Source organism: Manis javanica, chromosome 3 (genome assembly GCF_040802235.1).
Source record: "Manis javanica isolate MJ-LG chromosome 3, MJ_LKY, whole genome shotgun sequence".
NCBI classification, from domain to species: Eukaryota; Metazoa; Chordata; class Mammalia; order Pholidota; family Manidae; genus Manis; species Manis javanica.
In genome coordinates this window covers 43,623,747-43,647,104 of record NC_133158.1, presented here as the reverse complement: position 1 = coordinate 43,647,104, position 23,358 = coordinate 43,623,747, and the positions used below count along the sequence as shown (strand labels likewise).

At 46.7% G+C, this 23,358-nt stretch overlaps 1 long non-coding RNA gene across 1 annotated transcript; it reads left to right on the top strand.

The window, feature by feature from the left end:
- Positions 1–20,269: 20,269 nt before the first annotated feature.
- Positions 20,270–22,947, top strand: LOC118971752 (uncharacterized). The gene is made up of 3 exons (XR_005060390.2): positions 20,270–20,293; positions 20,826–21,073; positions 22,542–22,947. It is a non-coding gene; the product is annotated as an uncharacterized lncRNA (long non-coding RNA).
- Positions 22,948–23,358: the final 411 nt, after the last annotated feature.

The window sequence follows — 23,358 nt, the reverse complement described above, 5'->3', positions numbered from 1 at the left end:
GTGTGAGTGTGGGGGAAGGCACGGGCCAGCCTCCTGACATTTGCAAACTCAGGGGAAGGACTGGAAGGGATCTGGGGAGAAGAGAGATCAACCTTCTGTTTGGCATTATTTTATTTGTTGCAACAATGTGTATCAGCAAGGTAGTTCAGCATTTAATACCAAGCACTCATGAGGTAAAAAGTAGTCCCATAAAATTCATGTTCTGGGAGCACATGCTGGGAACTCTGCTTTAAACCGGTTTCCCGTGGAAGTCCAGGCTCCTCCCTAGAGCACAGAGGGCCCTGGAAAATGGCACCCCAACCTGGACAACCATCCACTCCCAGTGGTTCCAGTACAGGCATGCTGAGTGTCGGCTCCACCACACATTCCCGGGCTCCCCAAATGCCAAATGCTCTCTGCCGCTCCCCTTCCTTCCTTCTGCCTGGGGAGAGCCCATCCTTAGCCCTTCCAGACCCACTTCACACGTCACCCCCTTCCTGCAGGCCAAGGTCTAGTGCATTTCTGGTTTCCCACGTTTCCCACATGGCTGGTGGTGGCCCATCTCATGCTGGGGACCCACCTCACACTGGGAGCCAGACAGTGCTCATGGGGCTGGATCCTACCCAGGAGTATTGGGTCTCTATTGAGCATCCTTGCCCTGCCCCCAGAAGCTCTTTTCTAGGTTCTCCCAACACCCTAGGGAATAGAAGGGATTACTTCCCCATTTTACTGACCAAGAACCCCACCTTTGGAAAAGTTACAGAAACCACCCGAAGTTGCATGGCTAGTGGCTGGTGCAGCCAAGGTGCTTGCCTGCCGGGTCTCCTCTGGAAGCCCTCATAGAGCCTGGGAGCCTGGCCTCCAAGCATGAGCTCCTCACGAGGCCTGCAGTGTGAGCCTCTTATCTCTGTGCCCCCGGGGAGCTGGCAGGACTGCCACTTGGTAGATGTTTAATAAAGCCTAGTCCCTTATCAGGTTACCTGAGTGAGATAGCCTTTGTGATCAACTCCCAGCCAGGTAACCGTACATAAAATGCCTAAAAGCATGCATGACGCTCAGCAGACTCAGCAGACGCTGTCTTTCCTCCCACAGTGCAAGGAGGTGGTTGATATAAGAGGGTCTTGTGTGCAGGGAGGGCATCAGATGTAAGCCTCGTCCTGCCCCCCACTAGGATTAGCCCAGGCTGAGCAGGTTATTAAATCAAGGCCATCTGACATCACTCACTCACCAAAATGCCTGCTGTGTCCAGTCACATGTGGCTTAAGGGTTAACATACTGCCTCCGAGTGCACAGCCTCAGAATTCTCAGCAACCCAGCTCCTGTTTGTCAGTGAAAATAACCAAAATTCAGAAGGGTTCCATGGAGAGGATGGCCCCCTGGTAATAGAGTGGAGGGAACCCAGGTCTCCTGACCCCACTCCAAATCTCTCTCTCTTCTCACAGCACCCCCAGTCTGGGTGTTGTTTCCTCTCCAGAAGGGGATAATTAACAGGAAAAATGGTCTCACATGGCCTGTTGCCCTCATACATATATATGTACATGGCTCCATCTCTCAGCTAAAAAAACAGGTAAAGAAATAGAAGAGACCAGTACATGGGCCTCCAGGAAAAGCACCATCCTTTTCCAGACCCTCTGCCTCCTGGAAGAGGTGATCTGTGCTTCCAGTCCCATTTGTTCTGGGCAAGCTGAGGGGATCCCATAAGGAGAGATTTTATCCAGGAGCAGATGCTCACTTTTTCCTTCAAAACCTTCCACATGATTTTTTTTTTCTTCCTTCCTCCTATTTTCTTTTTTTTTATTAATTAATTTTTTTTTATTAAGGTATGATTGATATACACTCTTACAAAGGTTTCACATGAAAAAACAATGTGGTTGCTACATTTACCCATATTATCAAGTCCCCACCCACACCCCAATGCAGTCACTGTCCATCAGTGCAGCAAGTTGCCAGAGATCCACTATGTGCCTTCTCTGTGATACACTGTTCTCCCCGCGATCCCCCACACCACTTCCACATGATTTTTAAGAGCATGAATTCATATGGAGTTTGAGGACTAGGATTAAAGAGGATTTTATATATCAAATCAGCTCCATATATGTCTGTCTTTGGGCGTGAGGATGGGGAAATAAAGCCATTCACTTTGTGTTAAATGAAGCAGCCCACTGAAATAAAGCAGGGCCATGGGGCCCTGGATTTTAGTCTCACCTTGGTGAATTGTATGATTTAGCATAAATCACTTAAGCCTCCTTATCCCTGATATTACGTACCTGTAAAATGGGACTAATACTGTTTTTGCTATTTTCCTCACATTTTTTAAACAAAAAAAATACAACATTTAGAAGTTTTTAAAAATTTATAAAAGCCTATGTAAATGTCAGACTATTGTTATTAATTCTCTATTTTTATTACTATGAATTAGGAATCAGAAAGAAGGAAATATGCTTTGCATATTAATACTTAAATTCTAAGGGTTAAAGTTTTTTCAAATAATAAGGCACTTTTTATTCCATGGTATTCCAGGAGCAATCACTTATTTGTTGCTCATTGAACCAAATTAAGGAAGAAGTTATGTGAATTGATTATTGCCCATCTGTGCAAATACAGCTTAATATTTTACTCAGTAAAGAGGGGTCAAAACTTTTCAAATCCATACTCCTATGTGTCAATAAATCCACAAAAATAATAATGGCTCTGAGATTCCAAAAGGGCACATTCTTTCTGCTCCTCTCTTTGACAGGAAGGTATTGTTTCCTGAGCTCTAAATCACTGCAACTTCCCCTTTTGCACATGTCGGCTTCCTGAAGTTTATCCTCCATTAACCATGGCCGGAAGAAGATGATTCTCCTCTGACCACCATTCAGAAGGTCAACAGCAGCCTAATGCTACGTCACAATGTCAGTGCCGCTCACCTCACCCCATCTCATGCTGTTGGCATTTTTTATCATCTCACATCGTCAGGGGAGGAAGGTTGAATACAGTATGATGAGTTATTTTGAGAGAGACAGAGACTACATTCACATAACTTCTATTACAGTCTATTGTTATAATTGTTATATTTTATTATTACTTATTGCTGTTAATCTCTTACCGTGCCTAACTTGTAAATTAATCTTTATCATAGATATGTATGTATAGGAAAAAACATAGTGTCTATAGGGTTTGATATTATCAGCCATTTCAGACATCCACTGGGGGTGTTTGGAACGTATTTCCCTTCAGAGAAGGGGGCACTACTCTGCATTCAACATGACCAAGTGATTGTGACCTATGGAGCTGATATTTTTTAAAAACAGCATTATTGAGAAACAATTCACATACCTTACATTTGACCCATTTTAAGTACACAGACCAACAGGCGAGCATGTATACAGAGTTGTGCAACCATTACCTAATCTAATTTTAGAGGATTTTTGTAACCCCAGGAAGAAACCTCATACCCATTCACCATCCCTTCCCATTTCCCCCCATCCTGCAGCCACAGGTACCATTCTACTCTCCTTCCATATGTATTTGCTTATTCTGGACATTTCCTGTAAATGGAGGAAAAGGTCTGCAGGTGCCCTTTTGTGACTGGCTTCTCTCACTGAGAACAATATTTTCAAGGCTCACCCATGGTGTAGCATGTATTAGTACCTCCTTCCTTTTTATGGCTAAATAATATTCCACTGTGTGGAGATTCCACAGTTGGTTTATCTGTTCCTCAGGTGATGGGCCTCTGGGTTGTTTCTACTTTTTCACTATTATGAATAATGCTGACATGAACATTCATGTACAAGTTTTTGTACGGAGACTTCTTTTAATTTATTTTGGCTATATACCTAGGAGTGGGATTGCTTGGCCATTGGTAACTCTATAATTGATTTTTTGAAGAAATCTAAGACTGTTTTCCAAGGTGGCTACATTCCTACCACAATGTATGAGGGTCAGGGCTGACTTTCAAGATCCATCTGTAAGCCTCTCTCTTAGATGGCATGTGTTCAGATCCCACTGTTGTGTGACCCTGGGCATATTACCTGCCAATGACAGCTAATAGCCAACAGCTGTACCTTAAGATCCATGTGCACATCAAATGAGCTGATACCTGCAGGGCACCACCCCAGGGCTGGGAACATACAGCAGGTGCTCAGGTAGGTGCTCTAGCAGGAAAACAAACAAAAGCGACAGAAACATATGAATTTAGCAAAACGATCAACATTACCCATTTCTCAAACTAGGCAGGCCCACCACAGGAGGACCAGCAGGCTAAAGCATAGGACTCAGGCTGACAAGAATGAGTGTTTGAATGAGGAACAGCGGCTGCCTTTCTTCTCTGCCCCAGGCAAACTGCAGGGAACAGTGCAAGTCCCTCGGGAAAAGCAGATTTTTTCCAAGGTATTTGCCAGGGGAAATGCATTGAGTAGACTGTCCACAGAGCAGACCCAAGCCAGCCAGGCAGAACAAAGTGGTAGTATTCTGCCAGAACTTGAAAAAAACGGCTTCACCTGGCTACCTTTCCCAACATTTCAACATTTCCTTTAAGATGCAGAAGAACTCAAGTTTGCAGCACCGCGTGCTCCATAAAAGACCAACCTTCTTGGAGGTCCAGAAACAGTCCACGTCACTTCCTGATCTGTCCTGGAAGGACTGGTCCCTGAAGCTCTCAAGCCACCTGCAAAGGCAAACCCCAGAAATGGGTGAGAGCAGTGACGGCTGGGTGGGGCCCTAAGTCACGCCCAGCATGGAGGGGAGACCCCACCAGCAGCCCCTCGCCGGACTCTACCCCCACGCCACCAGCAGACAGCTGAGCCCCTACGCTCAGCGCAGCCCCGGAATCAGTGACTGTGGCCCACCGCGAGGAGCAACCTGCGGGAAGTGGAGACGCGTCTGAAATGTTCGGAGAGAATGGACAGCTGCAGTGGCCTGCTGAGGAAATAAAAGGGACGCATGTTGGGAGTTCCCACAAGCTGCGGCTTTTCAAGCAAACCTAACTAGAAAGGTCACTTCGTTGCTTGTGATTTATCAGCTGGTGACACAGAGAAGGGACATCGCTGAAATCCTGGTTAGGTCGATGCCCATTTTGTGGCGCTTGTGAATAAGCAGAAACGCAGCGAGCATGGCCAGCGGGGCGCCGCCCACCTAGGCTGAGCCCGGGGACAGCTGAGGGCCCCGGTGCCCGTGCCCCTGCCTCCCGGCTCTGCTCCCCCACCACCTGCCCGGGGGCCGCTGCCGCCGCCGCTGCTGCCCAGCCTCCCCGGCACGCGGCGGGGCCGGGCTCCGGGGCGAGGGCTGCGCTGGCCGCGCGCCGCGCTCCTGCACACCTGCTCCCGCGCGCCGCGCCCAACGCCGCGGCCAGAGCGGGCCGACGGGGCTGCAAGCCCAGAGGCGCCGTCGGTCGGCGGGCCGCCCGCCGGTCGGCAGGTGCAAAGCGCGGCAGACGCGGGCGTGAGCTCATCCCGGGCAGCCGGCGCCCGAATGCGCAGCGAATGGCCTCCCGCAGGAAGGTATCCAGCCCAACGCGAAAAATGTCCCTGGGGACCAGTCTCCCGCTTGATGCATCCTGAGTCCTTTATCGACATCTAGGCTGGCAACCTTGGTCATAGCAACCATTTTTCAAAAGGCTTAAGAAATACTACATTACACTCATAAATATGCCAACTTTAAGATAGGTAATCAGAGCAGGCCGCATCCAGTGCAGCGCTGGCCGCTGACCTGCGTCAGCCCTCGCTGTGGCCCCTCCGTCCCAGTCACTGTGCAGCGCAGGTCCTAGCAGATGAGGCTCATTTTCGAGAGAAGAAACGAATTGGGATAAACGAACCTTCTCACCAATAAGCCAATGGCTGACAAGTAAAGGTCCATCTTACCACGCAGCCTGTGTTCTAAGGCATCCTTATGTTCTCGGGGTTTGTACACACCGGCCTCACGTTCCCTAACTTTATTAGGGAACATTGTCTAACTTCCTTGTAGATGTTCCCTAAACTGGACACAAGGTCCCCTCAAGAACCTCACTCAAGTGACAGAAAATGGATTAAGAAGCCAAAAACAGGACAAGGAGTGTCGCGACCCTTCAGGGACCGAAGCAACACGCCCAAGGTCTTGATTCTTCTCTAGGCTTTATAGTCTAATCTCTCGCGGCGGTTACAGCAGTTGTCGGGCGGCTCCTCTCCCTCCCAGCGGGCTCCCTTATATTCAGTCACCCAACCAATCCGGGACAGTATCATGCATGACCTTTAAGTGGATAGGTGTCACGTGCCACTCTAAGGGGCAGCACGAGCTGTGCACGGGTACGGAAGTCTGCTGGGCCAATCCCCAACAGGGAAGAGGGGAAAGGGTGGTGAGCAGGAAGCAGGCGCCATCTTTAGGGCGTTGTCCAGCTAGAGTGGGGCTCAGCCTCGGCCGTAGGCCGGGCCCCCACAAGGAGAATGGACGGGAGGTGACTGCTGCCAACAGACGCCAATAGACTTGGCAAAGCCATGGAGGAGATGGTGTTTGCTGACTGACTTCATGAATGAGAAGCCAGTGCCTTTGCTGGGGGCAGTCAATTAGAGGCAAGGTGACTGTGCTGTAGGGCCCCTGAATGGCGGGGGGCCTGGAGGCACCAGGTGGTCTGAAGGGAGCATTTTCAAGGAACAGGTGGAACCCCAGCTACCCCTTTCCCCAGGCAGCCTTAAGTGGGGGCCTCCTGGATCCTGGCAGGAGACAGACGTACCTCCAGAGAGCACCTGGACTCAGTCACCAGGAATCCTGTGGACTTGGGTGGGTTACCACTCTAGAAGAAAGGGAATCAGTTGAAATCAGTTGAAATGAGCCTCCCTTCCCCTGCTCAGGCTCCAGAAAGTGGGCAGGCAACTTACACTGCCTGCCTGACCCCTCCTCCTGCGCACACAGCAGACGGCTCTTTGGGGGAGTGATAACTGGCATTCTGGGGCTTCCCAGTGGAAAATCCCAGGTCTCCCGCTAGTTACCCCAATCAACAAGCCTCTCCCTCCCACCTCCTACACATGGAGTTTCCTATGAACACTTTTATTCTCTTTCAGAAACATGAATGTACAGCCCAGGATTAGCAGACATTTTAGGTAAAAGACAGACAAGATTAAGTAGAAAGAAATGGGATCTAAAGAGCAGAAGGAAAAGAAATTCTACAATTTTTTGTTGAATTGTAAAAAATTCTACAGTTAATGACCCCAAATAAATATCCAAAACACCTCCAACTATGAAACAAGAATATCATGGTCTGCAAAGGATTATTGAACGGGGAAGAATGAGCTCTGAAGAGTGGAAAATATGTGAGCAGAAACTTTAAAAAAGGAACAGGATGACTGTCAGATTAAGTTGTGAGGAAGTTTCCTAAAGAGTAGAACAAAAAGAAAAGGGATGGAAAATAGGAAGAAAAAAACAATAATTAGAACATGAACCCAGGGAATCCAATATCTGAATTATAGGAGTTTCCAAAAGATAAAATAAAAATCACAGAGAGAAAAATATTCTCAAGGAAATTACTTGAGAAAATTCCTGGAAGGAAGGACATGGGCTTTTGGAATGAAAAGGCATGTACCCAAGAAATAAATTAATTAAATAGAATAAATAACTCTCAAGCACTTCCTTATGAAATTTCTGACCTCTGGGAATAAGGAGAACATTCTAACAGTTCCCTAAAATCTTCTGCAATAAAGGACCATGGTTCAGAAGGGCACCAGGCTCCTCGGTAGCAATCCCAGATGCTCAGACACAGAGGAGAAAGCTGTAAAAATCTGAGAAAGTATGGGGCGCCTAATGCAGTCCCATAGCATAAGGAAGAATACAGGAAGATGAGGTCTCTAACGTGTTGTTAACTCCCGGGAAGCCTTTCTTGCAAAGCTACTGGAAGACTTCCTTCACCAAACGGAGTGAGCAGGAGCAAGAAAGACATTGCCCATGCCCTCCCGTGCCCACAGGAAGCAGGGGTCCCCTCAAGAGAAAGGCACAGAAAATCCCCAGAGGAACCAAGAAGGCAGACCCTGGGACAAGGACTGTCGCCATATTGGAGGTGCAGCCAGTTTGTATTGCAGCACCGCACCAAGAGCCCCAGAGCGAGGTTTCCCAGGGAAAAAAAAAAACTAGTGGGTGTTTCTGAGTGAATGGGGAGCATGATAGTTCTTGAACGTGTAGGACTAACTAGCGATAGTTTTGTAGGAAACAAAGCAAATGGCAGAAACAAAGCACCTGTTTATTCCCATCAGGAGTGACAGCATTTATACAAGAAAGGAAATGGCACTGTAGGACTCTAATGGCTTGTGACTGCACGGCGAGCCCCCGTGAAGCCCCTTAGACTCCTCAGGAACAAGGGGAAGCCCATATGCTTTCATCAGAATCCAGAGTATAGGAATCAGCCTGAGTAATTAGAGAGGAAAGAAAACAGGAGCCTGCAAACCAAGGTAAAGCACACTTAACACGCACGCAGGCCTCTGGATTCCCCCTTAAGGCCATCAATAAACCCCAGACTCCTATGTCCTTGAGCTGTTGTATGGGAACTTAACCCCCCACCAGATGGGACACCAACTGACCACAGGCACATGGACCCCAGACTGGGTGGAGCCAGAAGACTGATGACTTAGGTTCCTGAAATAACCCCGTCCCCTCACCACCGATCAATCAGAAGATTGGGCACCAGCTGACCACACACCCTGCAACCCTTCCCCATAATTTTCACTTTAAAGTCAATTACTTGTAAGCCAACGGTGAGTTGGAAACCTCAGGCATTGGCCACCCATTCTCCTTGCCTGGGACCCTGTGGTAAACAGTCACCTTCTTCTATGACACCCCGTTGTCAGTGTTTGGCTTTGCTGTGCATCAGACAAGGGGACCCAGGTTTGTCTGATTCAGTAACAGGCTCATCTGCGACCCAGTGAGTGTTCCCATGGAAACATGGGGTTAACCAAGTCATACACAAATGTGTTGGGAGGAAGTGGGAGAGGTGAATTCTTATCACCAAGAAGTAGGTAGGTCAGGGAGAAAAAACTCCTTTACCCACAGGAGGATGTCAGGGACAATTTCTCCAACTGAGCAAAATGAGGAAATCACAAAATAAGCAGGTTATTGAGAAATATGAAATACATATGATGGGTGGGAGACTTAAAAATTGAAAATAGCCTCAGGGGAGCACAAGTTGGGGGTAGGTAGGAGTGGAGTAATGTATCCTTTATTTTTTTAAATCTGGAATGCTGGAGTATAATGCCACTTAAAAAAAATGGTGTTTAAAATAAATCAATGGTATCAATGCAGGGTGGCATTCTTTCAAGGCTAATGAATGACCAGGGTGACCTTGCTTGCCCAGGGAGTCTGGGCCACGGCCAAACCCAGCCACGTCCTTTGTGCGGTTGGGCACCACCTGGTGGCCGCTGCGTGCTCAGGATTGCCTGTGGACCGGAGGCTTGGAATACAGTCCCCCGGTTCTCCCAGGTAAGCGGCAGTTCCTGGATTCTCCTGGTGACTGGGCTCCTGGTGGAGGGACGTTTCATCTGAGGAAGGTGAGCTGGCAGAACACTGGGAGCAAGGAGGCCCATCTTTGATCTTCACACCTTTTGAACTGGGTCTCCTGCCATTTCCTCTCAAACTTCCTTCCAAGTCCTTCCTCCCCTGGGCAGAGGAGAATCAAGGGACCAGGACTCATGTTATATCTGAATTTTCCAAAATCACTTTTTATTGCTAGCACATAATAGAATTATTATTTTTAACTGTATCTTACTCATAGTACCTATATTACTCTTAAAAATATGAGAATATTTAAGGGACAAAGTGTCATCAGCCAGAAGTAATAAGTAAATATTTGAGGAAAAAGAATCAGCAACTAACCCAGCCCCAACCATCAGTCTGGTCGTGCAAGGACAGAATAAAATAAAGAGCTGCAAAGTGTTACCTTCCAAGGAACCTTTCCTACTTCCTAGCAGATTTCAGACACATTTTCTCAGCTAAAAAAAAAAAAAAGTGACAATGTATTTTATTAGCAGCGCAAGGCAGATTGCATGAATGTGTTTTTGTTATCAGTCTAGTATTTAAGAAATCTTTCCTTAGAGAAAACAAAAAAATTGTTCTTTTTTTCTTCCCCCAGCTCATTGTGCATAAAATGCCCTAGAGAACCTTGGGGATGGTTTTAAAGTCGCATCCTGTCGTTCTCCTCAAGGGCCGCAGTCCAGGTGCTCTCTCCTCTCGGAGTCTGCTGTCCCGGATTTTAGGCGTTTTGGTTGACTTCTCCAGCAAACGCAGGCCCTCCGTTGCCCCTTTGGGCTGCATCCCAGTGGCCCTGGAAATGTTTGCCCTTTGTTGGAAAGGATGGCCCATGGGTGCCATGGACACCAACCACATGGGCAGGAACTGGCACCTTTGCGGGCCCAGGTGTGAATACTGGTCAGGTGCCCTCCTGGACCCCCTTCTGTCACGCTAGTTGTTTACTCCCGTTGCATTTACAGTAACAATACCACCAACTGACGAATTGAAAAACTTGACCAAACTGGGTATCTGACAATGTGACTGAATTTTACTTTATTTTCTTAGAATCCAGCGAAATCATGTGCGAGTGGACAGAGTCACAGTATAGTTTCGTTCTTTCTTTTTTTTTGCTTCATTTTAGTAAAAATCAATATTTTGAATTTATGTATTTTTTATTTTTTTCCTTTCAAACAGATCTATATCATTTCTTCCATTTCTTTTTAAGATCTTCTATTTAATGTGTAAAACACTTCATATGTAACAGTTTTTCGAAAGTCATATTATCCAAAAACCCAGAGTGGGGAAGCTCTGGGGCTCCCCTGGCTCTGCATGGCCGCTGAGGCCCAGGGAGGCCCAGGCCTTGCCCAGGGTCGGCACAGGATGAGCTCAAAGGAGTGACCTCAGCCCAGGGGTGAGGTCAGACGAGCAGGTTTGAATGCCACTCCCCCCGTTTCCTAGCATGAGACCTGGGCCACGTGACTCAGCTTCTCGCTGCCTGGGTTTCCTCATCCACCGAATGACGACAATAATGGCACCTGCCTTAAACAGGTGCTTCCAGTTATGAATGAGACACGGAAGAAGCGCACTGCCTCTATCCTGATGGGTTGGTACCGCTCACATATCAAGGACTGTGAAGGGGCTGAGACTTGAGCACATTTACAAGCCAGCACATTAGCCTATTGCCGGTCCACAGGCGCTGGCAGAAGACACAAGACCCGGGATCTTGGGGTCTAGGCCAGGCTCCTCTCCCAACTGTGGAGATCAGCATCAAAGTCACCAGACATAATGCTTTTAAAACCATGGAGCAAATAAAATAATGTGGCTAATGGAAATGGTTCATTTAAAATAAAAAATAAATGTTGCTGGGCATTTGGAAATTTTATAAAGCCCATAAATCACTGAGATCTGACCATCACATTCAGTCAACGTGGAAATGAATGGGCATGACTATGCTCTAACACTTGATTTGTGGACACAAATCTAAACTTCATATTAGTTTCACGTATCACAAATAAACTCCTTCTGTTTTTTTCAACTATTTAAAAATGTTAAAAACACTCTTGTGGCTGGCTGGCTTTGGCCCATGGGCTGTAGTCTGCTGACCCCCTGGGCTGATGTATTAACCACAAACATAATACTGTCCGGAAGCTGAGGATCATGGAGGCAGGAGAGGTTTAGAGTCACTGAAGGTCAAGGACTTAAGTGGACCCAGAAAGAGTTGGGGGAGGGGGAGCACCAACATCTGGACACATTCAGGAGTTTTTTAAATGAGACAACAAATATGCAAAGACTCCACTGATGCAGACTTTTAAAAAAATCATCACCCTATTTAAGCAGATCATTTTTTTTTTAAATGCAAGAGACTGAATTGAATACCCCACACCCCAACCATTCCAATACAATTCAGTCTTTATGATTCAAAGGACATTTTCAGAATGGGACAGTAGTCTGCAACAGGGCTTCAGAGATGCAAGATCCTATTCCTGGGATGGCTTCCCCTTCTCCAGACCCACCAAATACTCTCTCTACAATGCAGTGGTGCCTGGAATTTCTTAGTGTTTCATTTATGGGACTTGACCATCTATCTGCCTGCAGATGGCTCTCAATTAAGTCCAGAAGGAGTTGCATGTCACACTTTAACATATGCACTTCTTGCTATAAAAGCAGAACTTCCCTGGGAAAGGAAAGAGACTTAAGTTCTGAGGGAAAGGAAAAAAAAGAAGAGGAATTCGGAACAGAATCCTGGGAGTAGAATCCAGAAGGTCAAGTCAAGTCTCTTGCAGTCAGACTCAGGGAGCTTACCTGTTCATTCAGTAACATCGTCATTATTTTAGACATCAGTGTTCATGGTGGAGAGTTTTTTTTTAAAAAAAGGTTAATAGAGAATTCTAGTTAAAAAAGATGTTGGAAAGCTTGTTATGTCTAAAACACCAGTACTTTATAAAGCCAAGGCTAAAGATTTTGGTTTATCATACCAGAAATTTAAAATCTTATCCAAATGAATAGAAATAATGGATTAATTATTAACGATTTTCAGACTTAAAATATTTAGTTCAAAGTATTCATATTTGGATGTGTTATTAAGATTATTTAATTTCATTTTAAGTGGTTTAATAAGATATTTTAGGCTTCTGAATGATATAATATTAGCACCAAAGATTTTTACCTCATCCCTACCTAAGATGAAAATCATCTTAGAACTCATCCATTGCCAAGTAATTACAATATTAAAAATATCCTGAAAACACCATGCTTTAGTGTGTTATTGTCTCAATTATTACTTCAGAATCATCCCTGTACACCTTCCTTCTGATCCCATTCATTTCAGGCCACCAGCTCGCTTGATGGCTAAGAGGTCTGTCTCTGGAAGGAAGGAGAAAACGTGATATGTAAAGAACCAAAAACAGCTTCAATTTGATTTGGAAGCCGAGTGCTTCTAAAATCCATAAGCCACCAAACAACTTACATCACACAGCAAACATGGAGTGTGCAGTTTGCACAGTTCAGGTCCATTCCAACCCCTGGACTTTTGAAGCAACGCCATTATTATGCTGAAACACATCACATGCACTCTGAATTCTTCTAACAAATCTTCATGTTTTAACTTTGAAAACAATTTCTAAGCTGCCATTTCTGCTTGAATTTTAAGTTGAAGGTAAGGTTGAATCAGGCAGCCATCTGTGGACCTGCTCCCACTACCATGGCTCCCCAGAGCTCCCCAGGATCCACAGTTAGGCAGACTCTGTATCGTCGGCTGCTGTGATTAGTGTGTTATGACCACACCCTGATGCCATAGGTTAGAAGCACAGAAGACACTCTTTTTGACATTGCCTTAAAACTTTGTTGATGGCCTGGGGTGCAGAACTATGAATCACTGGTAGCTCTTTGTTAAATTCCACTGTAAGTCAGGACGTTTTGCCCAAAGACACAAGCTTTTTATTTTATCTTTTTAGCACATACATGGATTCAAATATGCAAAGCCGAATAAAAAAGGAACACAATAAGGTATCTTAAAACTAATATTCAGTTTTCCACTGCACTATTCCATATTATCCTCCCCATACTGTGTTTTGAAAAAGCTCCATCCCAAACTGGTTTATATTATACCAAATCCTATTTTCTCCTAAATGTAATTCATATGCTTTTGAGAACTTTTTCATGGTTGCTGTGCTTCAGGGCTGTAGGCATGCCCCATGGACAAAAAACATGTGACTTCCAGCATTGATTTAGTTTGATTATGAAAAACGTATAAATATGGGTGGGGGAGGGAAGGGACTTACAATTCAGTGATGATGGTGGTAGTGGAGGTGCCGAAGGTCATGACGACAATAATAATGATAATAGTTATAATATGTGGGGTGAATCTCAAGGGCGAGTAGTTATGCACACGGGTTTAATACTGAAGATGGTGAAAGGAAACTGAAACACTGCAGCCATAAACACCCGGGCACTGGGGCAACAATAATCGTGTCAAAGCCGAAGTGTCCGGTCACTGGACCAGCTCAGACATGGTGTTAGTGCTAGTCAGCCTTCAGATGTAAGGCTTAGGGAACGTCTGCGCTCTTAGCGAATAAAGGACTTTTCTGACCACAGTCTCCTTTCTTTGGCTCTAAGCATCAGACTACCAGGTGCTGTGGACTCTGACCTGTGCCCCTGTCCTGGATGGAACTCACTCTGGAGTGGCTGTCTTTCCACTATTTGATGTTCACAATTTCTCCTTTTTCCCAACTGATTGTTGATCCCTGAGGGATTATTGATGACCCAGTTCTGTCATTTCAGCCAGGTCCCTTCTCATGCCAACCAATAAAACACCACCTTTAATGTCCTTCTGAATAAATCAATGTCAGAACCAAACATAAATTGTACCTTGGATTTTTGATCAAGTATCTCAATCCATGGCTACTTCACTAGAATATGAATGATTCATGAACTACACACCAGTTTCTCAGTAAGTGCAAATACAATCACTTCCATTCAATTATATCAAAATACCTTGGCGAGGGTCCCACACCCAGCCAGAGGTAAACCCACCCGGGAGAGCAATCGGCCAGTGCAATTGCCAGCAGTCTTCATCCAGCCTCCCAGTATTGACCCAACTGCCCGTGTCTGTCCATCTGGTTTTGTTTGTGAGTCTTGTGACATCACAGCACGCGAGGCAGTTAATGCTCGGAGCCTCAGTTTTCTCACCTGTAAAGCAGGATCATGACCTCACCTCGGTGTTCTGAGAGGATGGAGGTTGTGATGTCTCGTAGCCAGGTTGTGGAAGGGGCTGCCTGCCAGGAGGGTGTAATCCAGAAACAGCCTCACTTTTAATGCCCCACGATCCTCACACCTGCCTTCAAGTCTCTGTTCTGCCGAGTTGGACATTGCCTCTGAGAAGCGCTTAGCTTTTCTCATTACCTTCAGGCATGTGTAAGGCCTCATTTTGGATATTATAAAGTCGGTCTGGCCTACTTCCTCAAGGCCAATGTCTGACTTCCTTTCCCACAGTCCAGTCATGACTGAGGTTTCATATCTGCCACAAGACAGCAGGCCGTCCTCTTCCCCCGATCATCTCCCCACTGCCTCCCCCAAAGTCCCCAGGATTCAGTGCAAAGGAAGCCCAGGCTGGTGCTGTCGGTGGCCCTTCAGTGCTCCAGATGCTCCAATAACCAGCTCCGTTACTCCCAGCCACGGCCATGGGATTTTCAGGAACCCACTTCGCACCCTCCACCACCCCTGCTGGCCAAGAAATCTGTGATGGGCACACACTGTGGCTCACCCAAACCACCGCTCGAGCTCCTGTCAGGCATTCTGGAGACTGTGGGAGCCCTTTCCTGACAACCTTGGCCCACCCTCCTACTGCAGAGAAAGCCCAGAGGGCAGGAGGCCGGGGTTCAGCCAACCTCTACTGTTTGGGAAGCTGCCCGCCGGCCCAGGCAGACCTTGCCTCCGAGGGCATTCCTGACGTACAACAGGCGACCAGAGTATCTGCCTCTCCCCGGCCTCCTGGCTGCCCTGAGGATCAGACGAGGTGGCCCACTGACAGCCTCAGCATCGCAGCTGTCATACCGGGCAGTATGGTCGGGGGTTGGGAGTGGGGACAAAGCTGATGACCTGGGTTCTGGATCCCACTTACCAGTGGAACACCTAGCACAGGTCACAAGTGGGTTGACCACTGTGTGCCTCAGTTTCTCCTTTGTACAATGGTGCTAACAGTGCTTCCAAGTCTTGTGTGTTGCCACCCAATACCACACTGCCCTCAAAGTGCTCCCTACTCCCTAAGAGCAAACCCTGGAGATTCATTTCCACCCATCTGCCCATGGGTTCTGGTCAGATTCCACAAATGGGAGGCTCTCATGGGCTCTTCAGAGTTGGCCAGGGATCAGCGAAGGTGGCAGCAGAGAGTCAACCCAGGACGGGTTGCAAGTCCACCAGGAAGTCTAAGCAGCCTCCTGAGGATCAAGCACTTCTTTGCTGCTGTCACGAGACTTCCCTGTTGTCCTGACCTCATCCCAACTGATACGTGGCACACAGGGTGCTAAGGGGATGAAGTGAGTCTGTACCCCTAAATTGCTCAGCACACCCTGTGCTCCGTGAGGACTCAATAAATGTCAGCAGCTGAGATGCATTAATTTGCATTTTCAGCACCACTGAGCAGCGTCTGCAGGCTATTTCACCACAGCTTCACCCTTAGAGAGGAATGGATATGGCAAGACAGCCCAGCCTTCCTCAAAGGCCTGGGCAGAAGCTGCTGTGCTCACACCACTTGCTTGGAAACATCAAAGACACTGTGAGCTCACATGCAAGTGGGGTGTGTTTGGAAACATGGTGAGAATATGTGCAATTAACAGATGGCATGCACAGAAAAGCCAGCCGAGGTCAGACCTGTTCATCTCTCACTTCAGCTACACAGGAGAGAAGTTCCATTAGCGAATGCAAAGGGCCCTTTCCAAAGACCCTTCACTATTTGGTACCCAAATGGGACCCATGCATGGAGGGCAAGTGTACAGATTCACCATGCTGTTGAACCATTTTTTATGTTTAATTTGAGGCCACCTTGTGTTGGCATAAACAAGGCAGAAAACTTGAATTTAATAATGGAATTACAGTCAGAGCAGAGCCCAGCTCGGAGAGCTGCCGTACTCGCCAAGTCCTGGACCAGTGACTGGGCTGCTTGTGGCTCTGCGGCCCGGACAGGACTCCAGGGCTTTTAGGATCTGCATTCTTTGCAAAATCCCAAACTGGCTGCATTTATTTCTGCTCTGCAGGGAATTACTGAAGGGTGCTGTTTGACTATGGTGGTGATTATATGGTTGTTTGCACCTAAGAGAAGACAAACCTGCATTGAGGCTTAAAATACAAGGGAGAACAAATACATAAAGCCCTTTGTGCCACCTGGACTTTTTGCTTGCAGAGAAAGAAACTGTTTTTTTTCCAGTAAGGCTCCTCTTGAATACATCCTCAAAACTTTTTCACCCAGTGACATTATCCCAGCTTTATTTTTGAACCCTGAGGCAGGTGTCCTTTAGGCGTAATCTCTTTAAGGATTTCCAAACCTTGTACAGCAGCATCCCTCCCCTCCCCACCTCTGAAACCAGAATAAAAATAAATCTTTTTATTTTGTATAACCTTATTATCCCTAGAAGGCTCTCTTTTTCTTTGAAATGTTCCAAGTCATCACCACCCCAATCCAAGGGCTCATGGCATCAGAGGCTGTTCCCTTTCCAGAATTATCATCTCCAATGAACAGATGGTTTTACCAGACACAGGCATGCATAGCATCTCCTGCTAACCCGGCATGAAAACATTCAGGTGAGCAGTCATGACAGATTTGATAATGGTTACATTCTACTCTTCCCTCCATCTCTCTCATTTTTGATGACACGTTGCCAAGGGAATGGACTCATTATTTGGGATCTGATTGGGTGCTTGAGAAAAGTAACAAACACGCACAGTTTGGGAAGAAAGAAAACAAACTATTTCTGCATATATAGCTATCTCTTAATCTTCTTAATCTACTTCTCCTTTTGCCAACATCAAGTACTTTGTGACTTAGTTTACACTTCTTGATTGAATTGTCTACATTTTTTCCTAATTAAAATTGATTTCACTGTCTGTTGTCCATATTTGACCATCATATCTATTTCCATTCCTTTGGTTTCAGCATATATATATATATATATATATATATATATATATATATATATATATATATATATTTATAAGTATATATATAAACCTTTCTCAGTCCAGGAATTTCCATTTCACTGTGCAATCAAACTTCACTCAAAGTGCAGGAAACCAGGGAGAAGAAACCGTCCATCTCGTTCTGGGAGGGAGGGCCAGGACCTGAGCTGAGATAAAACAGCCAAACCCCAAATCCGACGATTGGACCAAAGACAGGCCCACGCACAGGAGTGACAATGCTCGAATGGGTTGTTAATCTCTGTGCTGATATTGATGGGGTGACAGCCCGTCCTGTGTTCCTGCAGGGACCCTACTGTGCCTGCCAGTGATTTCTTCTTCTTTGAGCAAGTGTCTATGGAGCCCCGACTGGGTCTGGAGTTCCTGCCTTTATGTCTGTTACTTGCTGGTGGAAAAGACACAATAAATGAGTTGATGAGTATGATTCAAGGGAGCTGGGTGACAGGGCTCCCGAGGAAGCAGATGGCTGTTATCAACAGGGGGCCTGGCTGGTTCAGACTAGGTGGGAAACAAGATGTTCGGAAAGGTAGGGCAGGAGACAGAACACAGCGACAGGGTCAAGGGGAACCACTGGAGCCGCAACCTGATAATACAGTTCAAAGTGCTAATGCTGCACTGGCCCCAGACACCAAGACTGCCAGTGACCTGACCTGCCAAAACTGGCCTCCGGTGTTAGTGACCCATCCACACAGCACTTGGGAGTCATCGCAGCCCATGGTCACCCTGCTGAATCCAATCCATCATATCAGAGTGTCTGAGAGGCCGTTTCTTCATGACTATGAAGCACTTTGGTTTTACCCAAATATGCGTTTCCCACAGTACCCCTTCATCCTGGAGACTGGAGAGGCTGTGCCCAGCGAGTGCCTTTGAGGAGAGCAAAGGGAAGCTGCCAGTCTGGAGCCCAGCCTGTGTGTCGCCCTCCTGGGACACACCTGTTCGTCTCCTGCTGCCAGTGGGGCCAGGACCGAGCCTTGTCATGGCACACGGGCACTGCCAAGGCCAGGAGCGACAGGCCACTCACTAGTCACTGACCGGAAAACAAGAAGGCAAAGTGGCCTGGCCCTAAGTCACGGGCTGTGCATCAGGGAAAGCTTGGCCTCTGCGTGCCCGGGGGAGGGGGGAAGTCTCAAAGATGAAGCTCCAATGTGTTCCTTCTGCCACAGCATTGCTGGGTTGTATCCTATCATTTTGACGAGTAGTATCAAATGACACAAAAAGATGTTTAATATAAAAGGAGGTAAGACAGTGAGGGAGGGATGTGAAAGGACCCTTATGACTTATCCACATTTATAGCTGAACGTTCATGTCGGATGTGCGCCTGACCTGGGCAGCTATCTTGCCCACGCAGTTCTTCCTCACTTCCTACCATTCTGCTCCCATTCCTAGGGTGCCTACTCTGCCATCCCCTCCCTTGCCATCTCTCTCCAGGCCTCCCTTTGTGGTAGGCAAGCACTGTGCCACCCTGGCAGAGTTTGGCCTCCAAGACTGGTCTCTATGGTTTCCTTCTTTATCTACCTAAAAAGAAAATAGCCACTGCTTGGCAGCCCCTGGTCAGACTAATGGGCACTGGCAGGGTTCTGGTGCCCATCAGCTAGTCCCGGGGCCAACAGCAGCATTCAGAGGCCATATCTGGGAGGGAAATAGACACCTTGGGAGGTCAGATGCTTGCAACCCTCCTGCCCACAATTTTCTTTAAAAATCCCCCCCACAAGGAATCCTACAGGCCATGGCCCAGGCACACCCCCACCATGAGCACCAGCCTCCATGGTGAGGCCTGGTCTCTCCCATCCTCCAGGGCCCTCTGCCAGCCAGCTCTGGCCAGGCCTTCCCAGCTCGCTCCAGCCCAGACCATTGCTCCCATCCAGGATCTGCACCCTCCTGGACTGGCCACGCTGGCTGAGAGCCCTTGTACCCTCAGGAATCCATGCCTTATCTCCTTGCCCAAACTTTGAGGTCTTTACAAGCAAAGCGAAACACAGCAATGATCACATGGCAGGGACACATTTCATAATCACGTCATGTGGCAGGGCTCAGGGGATAAGGAAGTGATGCTGCCATGTTCTCACTTCTCAGGGAACTCTGCCTGATGAAGAACCAAACAACCTACCGGCCATTTGTTACTAGGTGTTGAAAAAAATGCATCCACTGCCCCTTGGTATTTACCCAAAGGAGTTGAAAACTGATGAACACACAAAAACCTGCACATGACATTTGCAGCAGTTTTATTCCTAATTGTCAAACCATGGTGTCCTCACTGAGCAACCATGCTGTCCTTCAGTAAATGAGGGGATAAATGACCTGTGGTCTGTCCAGGCAATGGGGGTTTCCATCACGTGAGAGCTGATGGGGTCCCAATCAGATGAATTAAAGGACAGTTCAGCACGTGCGAACATCTGCAGCATGGCCCTGCCAGCAGTGCTCAGAACTGTACCTCAGATGACTTACGCAGAGCAGGGGCCATTTAATGTAAGTGCCAAGAAAGAACTGGTTTGCTCAGGAGTCCCAGCAGAGCACAGGGTTGAGACCATGAACTCTGGAGCCAGACAGCTGCATGTGATCCCAGTTTGGGGACAAGTTACCTAACATTTCCGCAATCAATTCCTTATCTGAAGGTGGAGGTAATAAATAGCGCTTAGCTCAGAAGATTGTTATGAGGATTCAGGTTTAGAATAAGGCCTGGCAAGTGGTAGGTCTATGAAAATAAGTCAGGCATACAAAGCTGGTTGAGAAAAGATGCATCTGGGCCTACCAGAAAGTTCCAGAGGAATGCTATCACAAAAGAACTGGGAGGGTCCAGAGGTACCTAATGGTCTGGCAGGCCGCCTGAGGGGTATGAGGCCATGAAGGCAGCTATGGTGGACGGCGTGTACCAGACAGGGCCTGGCTGCAGGAGGCAGGTGGTGCCAGGCAGTGGGCAGCACTAGGACTCCTGAGCTGGGGGAGGTGGCACCTGCTTGGACACTGTCTCCAGAGACGAAAATGAGAGAGCACCTGTCATCTTATAGTACAGACCAGTGGGCCCTCAGACAAAGTTCCCTGATGGAAAAACTGAGCCCATGAGACATACACAGGCCGTGCACACATGTCTAAGAGCAACAGACAGAGATTAAGAGCCAGCACGCAGGCAAGAAGAGAAAGTCCTGCCAAAAGCATCTGAGATAAGGAGTGGGAGGTGAGATTACTGACCTGTTAGATCAGGAGAGTCTGTTATATTTCAGGGACCAAGATCCCAGGGGCACCACGGCTGCATTTCAGCAAGTCCTTTGACAAAGACGTGATGTTCCTGTGGAAACAAAAATGAAGACCAGTGAGAAGGATCTCTGAAGAACCGCAGGGATTGTGGCTGGTTGGACAACGGTTGCCAGCGTGCTGATGACAGGGTGTTACAGAGCTCAGTGGATTCCTCTGGGCCTATTGAAGGACCATCATCTTGACTTCCGGTGTTCATATTTTATCTACAAAAGAGGTGAGGACCTGTACTCAATGGCTATTTGAAGTGGACTCACCAGAGAGCAGAATCAAGCTTTGACCCATTGTTAGGATGGGGATGGCATTTCAGCTGAGGAAGATGAGAACGTTCTGGGGGTGGCTGGGGGTGGACACTGTACCTGATACTTACTGTCATGGAATAGTTCACAGGAAAATGGCTACAAGGGTACATTTTTTGTGATGCATATTTTATATAATAAATAATAATAAATAAATATTTACTTATTTAATAAATACCACAACTAAAAATGAAAAAAAAGATGTTACAACGAAGAGAAATAGTTTTATCGTATGTAGTAACATCTAGCAGAGGGGCTAAAAGCCAGTGTGTCTTACCTCTTGCTGTGGTGTGACCAATTTTTGGTGGTAAGTTTTCAGTTCACACATGATAGGTCTTGAAACAAACACACTTCCAGAGAAGGTTTTAGGGAGATACCATTTCATGTTTATGTTGGTTTGGACACACCCTGGTTGAAGCTCTGTGAAGGTATTTCACAAAAAGGGAAATTTAAACCTCATTTCAATATAAATAACACATTCAAATAAGAACCTGGTATTAAAAATAATTTTCATTAGCCAATTAATTTTTAAAAAATAATTTCAACAAATAAATTATACTAACAAAACATATGAATGACGTCTACTGACAAGTTTGACCATATGTATGGCTTCTTATGAATATATTTCATTTTGTATTATATTCTGAATCTGTTAACTTCATACAATCACTTTTAGTCTAATGTCTCCATGAAATTCAGAAATGTTACCTCATTATTTGTTTACAATCTCATAAAACTAGGTCCATTGTGAACTACTACTGTGATAGCCTGAACAATTTAATACAAATACAATAGAATTTAGAATCATGTGAAATTAAATGAATGATCAAAATTTATTTTTTCATTTCGGTTATCTGAATTGGAATACTTTATACTAAATTTCAGCATTTCAAAATTACGTCCATTTAGCTATTAAGAGATACAAAAAATGGGGAAATTGTACTGAAGAAATCAAAGAGAAGTCAGGAAATGAAAGAATCATAGAGGGGGAAACAGATATGGTCAGATGCGGTCTAGAAAGTCTGAGACCCTGAGTTTGTGCCTCAACTTCCCCCTTTGTCAAATGGCCTCGATACTCCAGGGATTGCTGTGAGAAGTAAGGCAGTATAGGTAATCACACCACACATACTGCTCAGCCCTGGGTCGTGGGAGGCAGAAAGGACTAGCTCTCTGTTGGCAGTCCTTCCTCCATCAAGACTGGAAGGGAGATGCCTTCAGCTTCTTCTCGTAGTTCTCTTTGGAAGAGTCAGTGAGAGGACCACTCCTGAGATGCAGGCAGAGAGGACGATGCCAGGGCACCAGGGACTGATGTGAAAGCCATTTCTGAACCTCTCTCTCCCCTCTTGCCCTCAAATCTTTTGCCTCTGCTATTGGTGACCCCATTAGGAGCTGGAAAGCCAAGTTGCATCTATCAAGGGGAAATGCATCCATGTTGGTCAGCCTGCAGCCCCAGCAGAGCAAAGAACACCCCCAGGTGGGTCAGCCTCCAGCAACCAGCTCAGCAAACATTTGGGGCTCTCCTGTTCTCCACCAGAACAGCAAGTCTCCACACCTGAACTTCTGATGGTGTTAATTTCTTCACTGAATTGTGATGAAGAACTGTTACTGTGGAACCATTCTGACCTCCAGCCGGGGGGCCGCTGCGGGAAGTGTCCGGAGGTGCATCAGGAGAACTAGTGCATTCAAAACATTCCCAGAAGACGGTGAACAGGTTTTTAGGGGAAATTAGGTTTCCAATGCAAAAATGTAAAGATTTGAATAAAATAAATACATAAATAAATTTGAGATAAGTAAATACACATTTCAAGGTAAATAAATATGTTCACATCCCAGGATTCATGCTCATCTGCAGCAAACAACAGATAAACCTGTGGGAAGTGCTACGGAGATCCACAGGCTGGGTGGCCCCTGCCAACCCTGTCACTTCCTGTCAAAGGACCTACTCTTCGCCTCACTCCGTGCCTCAGCTACGGTCTGTGGGTCCTTCCAGAAAAGACCACCATGACATGGTTTTCCCTACCTAGCACCTTCTTGAAGCCTCTACGTTTGCATTAGCCAGTTCTTCCCTCTCACCATAGCCCTTTATCTGGTTTGATCCTGAATTCCTGAGAGAGGCTGGACAGAAGACTGCTTGCTCACAGCCGGGGTCAGGCACATGATGACAGTTCAGGATGGGTCAGAGGGGAGGGGAAGGGGCCAGCCC